Source organism: Stegastes partitus, unplaced genomic scaffold (assembly GCF_000690725.1).
Source record: "Stegastes partitus isolate 25-593 unplaced genomic scaffold, Stegastes_partitus-1.0.2 Scaffold11, whole genome shotgun sequence".
Classification (NCBI taxonomy): Eukaryota; Metazoa; Chordata; class Actinopteri; family Pomacentridae; genus Stegastes; species Stegastes partitus.
The window spans coordinates 494-9,890 of NW_007577742.1; the positions used below are offsets into that span (position 1 = coordinate 494).

General features: G+C 38.1%; 1 long non-coding RNA gene across 1 annotated transcript; it reads right to left on the reverse strand.

Annotated features, from left to right (window-relative positions):
- Positions 1-5,294: 5,294 nt before the first annotated feature.
- LOC103360619 (uncharacterized) lies at positions 5,295-6,280 on the reverse strand. The gene is made up of 4 exons (XR_520361.1): positions 6,201-6,280; positions 5,989-6,062; positions 5,810-5,872; positions 5,295-5,695 (listed from the first exon to the last, which is right to left on the reverse strand). It is a non-coding gene; the product is annotated as an uncharacterized LOC103360619 (long non-coding RNA).
- Between the last annotated feature and the right edge of the window lie 3,117 nt (positions 6,281-9,397).

Here is a 9,397-nt window from a genome sequence, read left to right on the forward strand (position 1 = left end):
TTCATTCCCCTTTGTGATGTTGTCTTTTTAATCACTTTTACTAGTACACCTTCAATAGTGACCCAGTCTGTTCTTTTCCATTTTTATTGTGTGTATTTTTACAGTTCGAGTGTTTGCCTTTTTATGCATGTTGTTTTTTCTTTATTATGTAAAAGTACTTTGCGAATTCTGTTTTTAAAAAATGCTATACAAATAAAGTTTATTATTATTATTATTATTGTTATTGTTATTATTGTAATTATTATTATTATTAGCATCCTTTATGTCTTGTCAGTTTTCTGATATACAAGTTGGGACCGTTTTATTCACAAATAAGTCATGGCACAAACATTCTTTCTCAACCATGTGGATGAAAGTGCTCATATTACTTAAAAGCTTACCATTCCTATGCTTTTTTGTGTTGTTTTTTCCTTAAGCGTTTCAGAGCCTACAAGGCCTTTAACAAGGCTCTTGTGTTTTTGTCATGTTGTGATTTCATGAAGGAACTAGCGGCAACTGCCCATAGTTTATTTATTGGCATATGAGTTGCCTGTAAGAATCTTTTTTTGATGGTCTCATTTGGTAAATCAGATTTTCTGTTACATTTGGTAACTAAAATGCATTTTTATTTTAAATATTAAAAAATGTGTTTTTACATTATTCCTTCCAAAGTTGCCCTCATTTGCTCAAACTGCAAAGCATAAAATCAAAACTAGCTGTTGCATAGATGTTTCCATAGACTTGAGCCAAAGATGTGGGATGTTTGATGCAGGATTTCACACTGTTTATTTGTCCAGGTACACTTAAGATGTGTTTATTTATCAGTCAACCAATCAGCAGAGATTTTTGGATTTCTAGCAGTATTATAATAAAACACAGTGATAATAACATGAACTATGTCTCCTAAAGAAAATATGTGCTGACCAATTTCTTTTCTGGCACACTGGAGTGCATTCAAAATATTTATATACTGCTAAACAGGTAGACTTAGGGTAAGTGGTACAGTTTTTCTAATCTTTACAATCAGAGAGTGTTTCTCATGTATATGATTTTGAAAAAAGAGCATTGGTTTTCATTCCTCAGTATCTTGTACTCGTCAACTGTCTCTTCTGGGCTGCTCTGTACATAACGAGAGAGTATTCAAGTCGGGCTTGAGTTAACATAAACGAGGTATGGATAAGTTGTCTTCATGGAACAGCTCAAGCATCAAGCAAAAGTCAACCTAAGTAAAGCTTTCTCTGTCCAGCACAGAAATCATCAGTGGTGTTCATGGAATACTCCACTGAACAGGAGGCATTATGCTGCACTCATTAAGAACTAATTGGAATTGTTTTAAATTTAAAATCTAAATATTAATTTTAGCACAGCTAGAAAACGTTGTATATTACCACTGACATGTAGGTTCAGTCTCTACCCGTCAGGGTTGGCAAATTGGTAAACAGATGTAACAATGTGGAAATACCTGGTCTTACGATTGCAAATCAAATGACTTAGTGGCTCAGGTAAGTTTCAGGCAACACCCAGTGCAGTTTGTGTTTCTGCCTGTCGCCTCCGGTTTTAGGAAATCGGTCCCTATTCTGGCTTCAGTTGCTCAAACAAGTGTTAACGTTTCTCGCTCACATATTGAGCAAAGAACATTTTCAACTTCCAGTTTTTTTATTTATGCTTCCAGTGAGATTGCTATCATGTCTGTTGTCATGTGTTGTTGCTAAGGAAAGGGATCAAACTAAATTCAGAAGTCATTAGCAAACAAAGTGTGAAGGAATTGCAGTTTTTACCATAATTAAGTGTGACTAAATGTTTGGTGTCTCAACATAAGGCTGCTAATTCAGTTTTATTGAATTAATTTTTAGAATCCATCTTAAATATTTCCCTGCAGGGTTGTTTAAAAGCAAAACAAGTGTGTTTGTCTGTCAGCAGTAGTTGCTTAGGTGAGTCTTACTTTTGATGTTAAAAACTTTCCAAGATTCTTTGGGGTGACCTTAAAATTCCAAATCTGCAATTTTTGCTTTCTCTTTGTGGTTTCAATCAGAAATGACAAGATGAAAAAGAAACGAGGTCTACTAAATACAATTTTTTTCACTTGTTTTTGCTTCTCAGGGGTGAAAATATTGTCAGTAAGAACAACTTTAATCCTTTATGGTACTAAAAGTGGGCAGCAGTGTTGTTGTACCTGTCATGTCCATCCATCCATCCATTCTCTATACACCACTTAATCCTCAGGGTCAGTGGAAAAAAGTGACCTCCCTCTAAAAGCCATAATGTAGTTCATATGTTGCACACAAGCTGAATGCTTAACAGGGAAAGTGAGGTGACAGATTGAGTGTTGCTTTCATGGCATGTATTTATGAGTACATTTCATTTTTGTTTTGGTGATAAGCCGTTGGTGACAAAAGCCTCAGACAATGGAGATGTAAAGTCCAGTAGAGGCTGGTCAGAAGATGATTCCAGACATCCAATATAAGTGTAGGAGTGAGAGACAAGGAAATCAGAGACAAACAAGCATAAGAACATAAACACTGGTCAGATTGGCGGGACAGGAAGATTGCAGATCCAGAGCCAGAAATACATGCAGAGTGATGCAGAAAGAGAGAGATCAGAGAGGTTAAAGCACAAACTGCAAAAGAGTGAAGATACCAAGTAGTATGCAGTAGCGAATAGAATTCCATCCATATAAACAAAATAGCTAAGGTGAAGCCATGTTAAGATAATAAAAAAAGAAACAACAACAACAACAAAAAAAAGACATTGAACGACAACAATGGAGGCGAAAAAGATCAAACCAAGTAAAATAAGTCAATACAAAACAATATGACACTCCAGAGAAACCAAGAGTGGATATGACAAAAGCTGCTGCATGAAGAGCTGAAAGCAAGGGGGAAAGAGTACAAGCTTATTTGCGATTTGAAATTTGCAGTCGCAGAACAGGATTTAATGTGCAACGGGAGACTGTTGTCAACCTTTCTGCTGCCAAGGCCCCAGAAGGGCAGTTCCGACTAAAATGTCCAGTTTCAGTACTGGTACAGTAAGTATTATACATTGGGCACCCTTAAGAGTCCTATTTATATTTCATAGGGCCACCACCTCTCTTTTTACTAGGATTATTTGAGGGTGCTTTTATGACATGGGGTTTGTGTCAGTGTTAGTGTCAGTGTCCCTCAGCTGTGATCAAATGGTCTCAGTCATTTCAATCATCCATCCATTATATACACCACTTAATCCTCACTAGTGTTGCGGGGGGGCTGGAGTCTATCCCAGCCGACTTAGGGAAAAGGCAGGTGACACCCTGGACAGGTCACCAGTCTATCACAGGGCCACAGACAACCAAGCACACTCACACTCACACCTACGGACAATTTAGAATCACCAATTAACCTCAACATGTTTTTGAACTGTGAGAGGAAGCCGGAGAACCCGGAGAGAACCCACGCTGCATGGGGAGAACATGCAAACTCCAAGCAGAAAAATCCTGGCCATCCTAACTGGGATGCTTCTCGCTGCGAGGCAACGGTGCAAACCACCAAGACACTATGCAGCCCTCACTTCAATCATCTGTTCCTTTATCTCTTTGAAAGCTGCATTCCCTAAATCTCACTGTGGTTTGAGAGCCAGATGTGTGCCTATTCTCTGCCAAGCAGGTAGAAAGCCACCGTTCTTCATTTTGCTCCTCCCCTTGTGTCTTGTGCTTGCCGCCCTCTGCACATTGCTAAGACCAGTTACTCATTCAGTAGAACACTTTCATTTGTGACTGTAAGGAAAATGTAATGGTTTCCACTGAGTTAGGCTGACCCAAAACACAGCAGACAGAAATTTTGTTTAAAAACACAGGTTAAATGCAGATCTAAAATGATTTAATTGTCCAAATATCTCTGTGAGAATAAAATACCACTGAATGGGATAAAAATGTCCCTCTAGACATCTAGCACTGGTGGATATGGAGGGGAGACTGAAATAACAGACTTAACTGTCTTCCACTCATTGCCTCAAGAGTTCATTTATATACAGAGGACAAATTTAATAACTAATAGATTTGTTAAAAGCTGCCCACTGTAAACAAAACAAACTATATTTTCATGCAAATAATTAAACTATATCAAAAAATGCAACATATAAATAATAGGCGTTTTTTGATATTACAAATGCATTGAAATCTAATTATATCAGACACTCCAGTGTGTTTAATTTTGATCTTGACCTCTTCTTCACGTGCAACAGCTCAAAGGCATGAAAAGGATAATTCCGCATAGCATTGAGTTCTAGCTTGAACGGTGTTTTGATACTGCCTTAAGCAGTCTTGTAAAATTTCCTATAAAACCTGGAGCTTGTCTTTTTTTCTGTAAGCCCTTCTATAATCTCCTCTAATGGCACGAGTGGAATTGATTAGTCAGAGGGTGTAAGAGATGTTAGTCTTTTGTCTGTTAAGTATTTTTTTAGGATCCATACAGTCAAGGATTTCAGAGCAGGATGGAATAACAAAGTCTACTAGCTTCTCACAGTTGATGCAGTCATCTCAACTATATGTTGGGACGATTGTAAAGCAGTAGCTGAGGTTATGGTCAAACAGTGGAGTATTGGAAGGAAGGAGCTTTGATACTGACTGTATGAATGTGGAAAACAAGGCTGTGTCAGATGTGTCCATTGGGCTGAAGAGGAGGGGGGGGATTAGAGAGAAAAAGTTTTTTTTTCATGAGAGAGGTTTTGTTTCCAGAGTCAGTTACCGTGGTAACTAAGTTTAAGTTATCTCTCTCTGAAACAGAAAACCCAGAGTTTCTCTGATCTCAGGGTTTTCACACTGAAAAACAACAACTTTTTTTTTGAGACAGGGCCCCGATTCCATTATTTTCAGTTCAAAATATCTCACCACAGCTGTTGATGATGTGTGAGATGATAAATAAGTGTTGTCAAGTCATTTTAGCATAAATCATACTGCACAATGAACTGCCCGAATCATAGAAAAGTATTTCCTCACTTTTCCTTAGTTAGCAAAATATTAAACTGTACCTCACTGTCACCATCCCAGCAAGCATAGAACGCTCCAACAACAGTGGCTGAATTTACCTTGAAGTTCTAATAATGTTTTAAAGAAAACATCGTAATCAAATCAAATCGAATGTTTTAAGGCTAGCTTTCATTTCAGTTAATGTCCCTGTAAGGTTAAAAGGTAACTAAGGTGTAATATTTTATTTGGAACTTTATGAGAATTTTTTAAGGACGCAGTCAGATTACGTTACATGATGACAAAAGAAGAACATTCTTAACTGATTATGTACATGTAAAGAAAAAAACATGTAAGAAACAAAAACATAGACTTGATCTATTTTTTTCATTCATGAGGTTTATTTGATAGATGCTATAGAGAATATAACATTTTGATCCACATGTTTTACTGAACTGGAATGGGGCTGACAAAATCGAAGCAACTTATCAGCAAAATACGACAAACTGACACGAGACAGAGCCAAAAACAAGTTTTCCATTCCAAACTGGTTTTCATTTATGTATTGATTTCTGGTTACTTTCCAGCACCAGCAGTAGTTGCAGCTGCTGTGGTGGCGGTAGTTGTAGTCGCTGCAGTTGTTGTAGTCGCTGCAGCTGTTGTTGTAGTTGCAGCTGTAGTAGTAGTAGTAGACAGTTGTGCAAGGAGGGCAGCAAGAAGCTGTAGTAACTGTTGTTGAGTCAGCGTAGTGGCAGTCGTAGTGGTAGTGGTAGTGGTAGCCTTCAAAAATATCAGAAACATTTGTTGTCAAAAACACAGCAGAGGACTGTCTCAGAAATTTTACAGTAACTAATGTTTGTGTGGTTTGATTCCAAGGATGAAGAAGGAACTCACCTCATCAGAATCAGAACTAGAACTGGAGTCTGAGCGAGCAACGCGTTTGTGCCCCACATCCATCTGTAGAAAATCCACAAGTCACTGCCTAGTACTTTTTAATAATAATAGAAATGATACTGGTATCTACAAATTCTGATCACTGATAATGATATCGAGTATAATGAAGCCTCACTTACAGGACTGGCCAAAGCGAGGCTCAGGAGGCATCCAAGCACAAGTGCTACCTTCAGCATGGTTTCAGTGATCAAATCTGTTGAAAGAGTAATAATTATAAAGACTTAGAGCTCAAATAAACTAGTTGGTCAAAGTAAAAATTAACAAAATAAATAGACAATGATTCTACCATCCTCTCACAGAAAATATTGCAACAAAACATTCATACAGTTACCGTCAAGTCTCAGCTTCAGCAGACTGTCTCACAGGTGATCAGGGAGGTTGTTGTAGTGTTGCTCTGAATGTGGAGATCTTCTTATATACACTTTCAGGAGCAGCGTTGTTGGGAAAAACTGTAATTATTAAGGAATTTCCCACCAACCATGCTTCAAGGTGTGTCTGGTGATGAATGGGATGGATGTGTTACCCCATCATTTCACACCCCATGTCAGAAGATCACGTAATGACGTTTTCAAGTTTCATTTCATTGCTTCCAGTCAAATTGTCATCATATTTGTCATCGTGTATCGTTGCTTAGAAAAGGGATCAAAATTGATTAGGATGGCATTAGCAAACAAAGTGTCAAGGACATCCTGGTAAACCATAATTAGACCTGACTAAGCAGTGTTGTTTTGAGAAATCTGTGGTGTATCTCAATACCAGATGTTAGAGGTATCAACACATGATGGGCACACACATAGTTGCACAACGAGTGTGCCAAGTGTTACAGTCGATACTGCTCGACAAACACAAAATTACACAAACTCTGTTTGACATTTTAAGTGGGTCATTTATAAGTCTGCGTTGTCTTTATGTTTTTAAGTCACATTTGTGGAGGCCATGGCAAGATGAAAAGTTCCCATCTTCAGGTAGATCCATGTATGCAGACTCTGCAGAACAGACATGAGCAGACATGCCTTTCTGTGTGTTAAGTTTTTCTTGTTACATTATTTTGTTTGTTTCCACAACGAGCAACTGAGGAATCATTTCAATTAAATTCTATTCTATTTCTTTATATAGTGCCAATTCACATCATATATCATTTCATAGCATTTCACATAGCAAGGTGAAGACTTTAGGAGTTTCAAACAACAAACAGAGAACACAACAATCCAAAGCTGCCTTTGGATTTCCTAAGAGCAAGCGGTCAGCGACAGTGGGAAAGAACCAAAACAGCAAAATGGGCTTTTTGGCTTAGCTTAGTACACGTAACAGCTAATAGTGTGCTTTGCAAGTGCAATTAAGATGATTTTAAACATCTAGAGGTAAAAAAAAAAAAAAAGACATATATTGATATGACACAAAGGAAACTGTAGGCATTGAACTATGAGAAACAATATGATGATAGGAATAGGAAATGAACCAAAAGCAAGCGCACTAACTGAAGAATAGAACAAAGGCACTGTTATAAAATGCTTATATACACACATAGATATTTTGATGTTGGAGAACCAATACAGACAATAAACAAGATGAAACTATATGATGGATTTCGTTAAATTTCCAAGCCAGAATGACACCCACTTATTGATGAAGAATAATATATTAGAAACAGAATTATAATAAAATACATGACAGAAAATTGAAACTTATATTCAACAAAATATGTCCTACATAGATATTAAACAGAATCTTCACTTAAACAGCCTAATACTACCAGTTCCAGCCCTATACAAAAATGTAATAAATACTAATGCTAATAAGGACATTAAGCTGGCAAAATTAACTTTATTGATAGAATTGAAGTGTCAGCATAATGAAATCTGTTAAAACAGATTTTGTGATATCAAGGGAACAGGGGGATTGTACTAAAATGTACAACACATATTTTATACCACAATTTACACAGTCAAACATGTAAAGAAAAAAGACAGAAAAGAGCAAAACTCCCATGTAACTGAACTGCCTTCACCTTAGCCCCACATAAATGAAATTAAAGGCAAAACAGGACCTAGCTTAATTTACTATAACTTTAAGTTGGCAGTATTTGGTTGTTAAGAAACCTGCAAAGAAGCCCATGTGCTGCAATTTAAATATCAACAGATGAAGAATCAAGTTGGAATATTAAAAGATCAAAATTAAGAAACGAAGGACTTTATTGTTGCATTTACATGATACAATATTCTCTAGAGTGGCAATTAGGGTCTGCTGCTGTGTGTCATACTGTAGCACAATTTGTTAGACAGGTATTTACTGTTCACAACACTTTAGCAGCATGATGGAAAGATAAGCACACATTATAATGCAGTGATTCTCACTGTACTGAAATGCAAAAGTAAGACAAAGGAACCACAAGTGTGTCTCTACCACTGCCTTTATACAAAGATGGATGAACCCTCTGTAACATCACTGATAGGTTTCCTGAACGGTGTAGTGGCTTTGGCTGTGACCCTCTTGGAAATACCTGACTCTGCCCATATCCTGGCTAATCCAAAATGAGAAACGAAATCCAGCATAAGTGTAACCGGCAACCATCCATGATATAAAGTGGTCACGAACCTAACCAAGTATAACTTTACATCGGGAGAGAGTTTAATCAATGAGTTATATAAAAATCCACCCACTGTATGCCGTAAATGGTTGAATTAGATGTAAAGATCAAAAGTGTGTTTTGTACCAGATTATAAACATGTTTGTTTCTGGTGTAAAATTAAGCATTTAGACGTTTTGCCATTTTGTGTTGGTGAGGATTGAGTTGCATTTGGAACCAGCCTCAAGTGATGGCGGCGTGCATGGACGCAGTGGCCCCTTCAGGAGACAACGAAAAGTGAACGTTTTGAGTTTCTTGCCTATCCCAGACATTCATTCCGCAAAACTTATAGCCGAGAGACTTTGATGAACATCAGGACAGTGAACGTCACTAAAATTACGGAGCTCAGTTGTGGTTTGAACATAGTACACCAACACGGAGTGTGATCGGAGACTAAGCTGGCAGTTACCCGAGAGAGAAGGAAGCGCAAAGGGTACGAACATAAACAAAGGAGGAGGAAGAGAGCTGAGATCCATGCTAGGCTAAAGATTAACCCCTCCACACCAGCAGGACCGTCGTTCCTACTCTCCAATGTCCTCTCCCTTGACAACAAGCTGGACGAGTATCGTTTGCTGGGAGAAACCTGCAGAGAGTGGAGAGACTGCTGTGTGTTTGCTTTAACAGAAACATGGCTCCATGACAACATCCCGGACGGCCATACAGCTGGAGGGGACGACATTGTTCATGGCAGACAGACAGGCAGCTAGCTCTGAACTTTTCCAGAGCCGCTGCAGGAGCAGGACACTGAACATTGTCAAGGACTCCTCACACCATCTCCATAAACTGTTTCAACTGCACTTTTTGGCACCGTCACGCTGGCATCACTTTCCAATCCTGGGGGTTGCTGCTTGGTCTCTAACCCATCAAACACTTTAGTTTACTCCTAAAAGTAAATTGTTCCG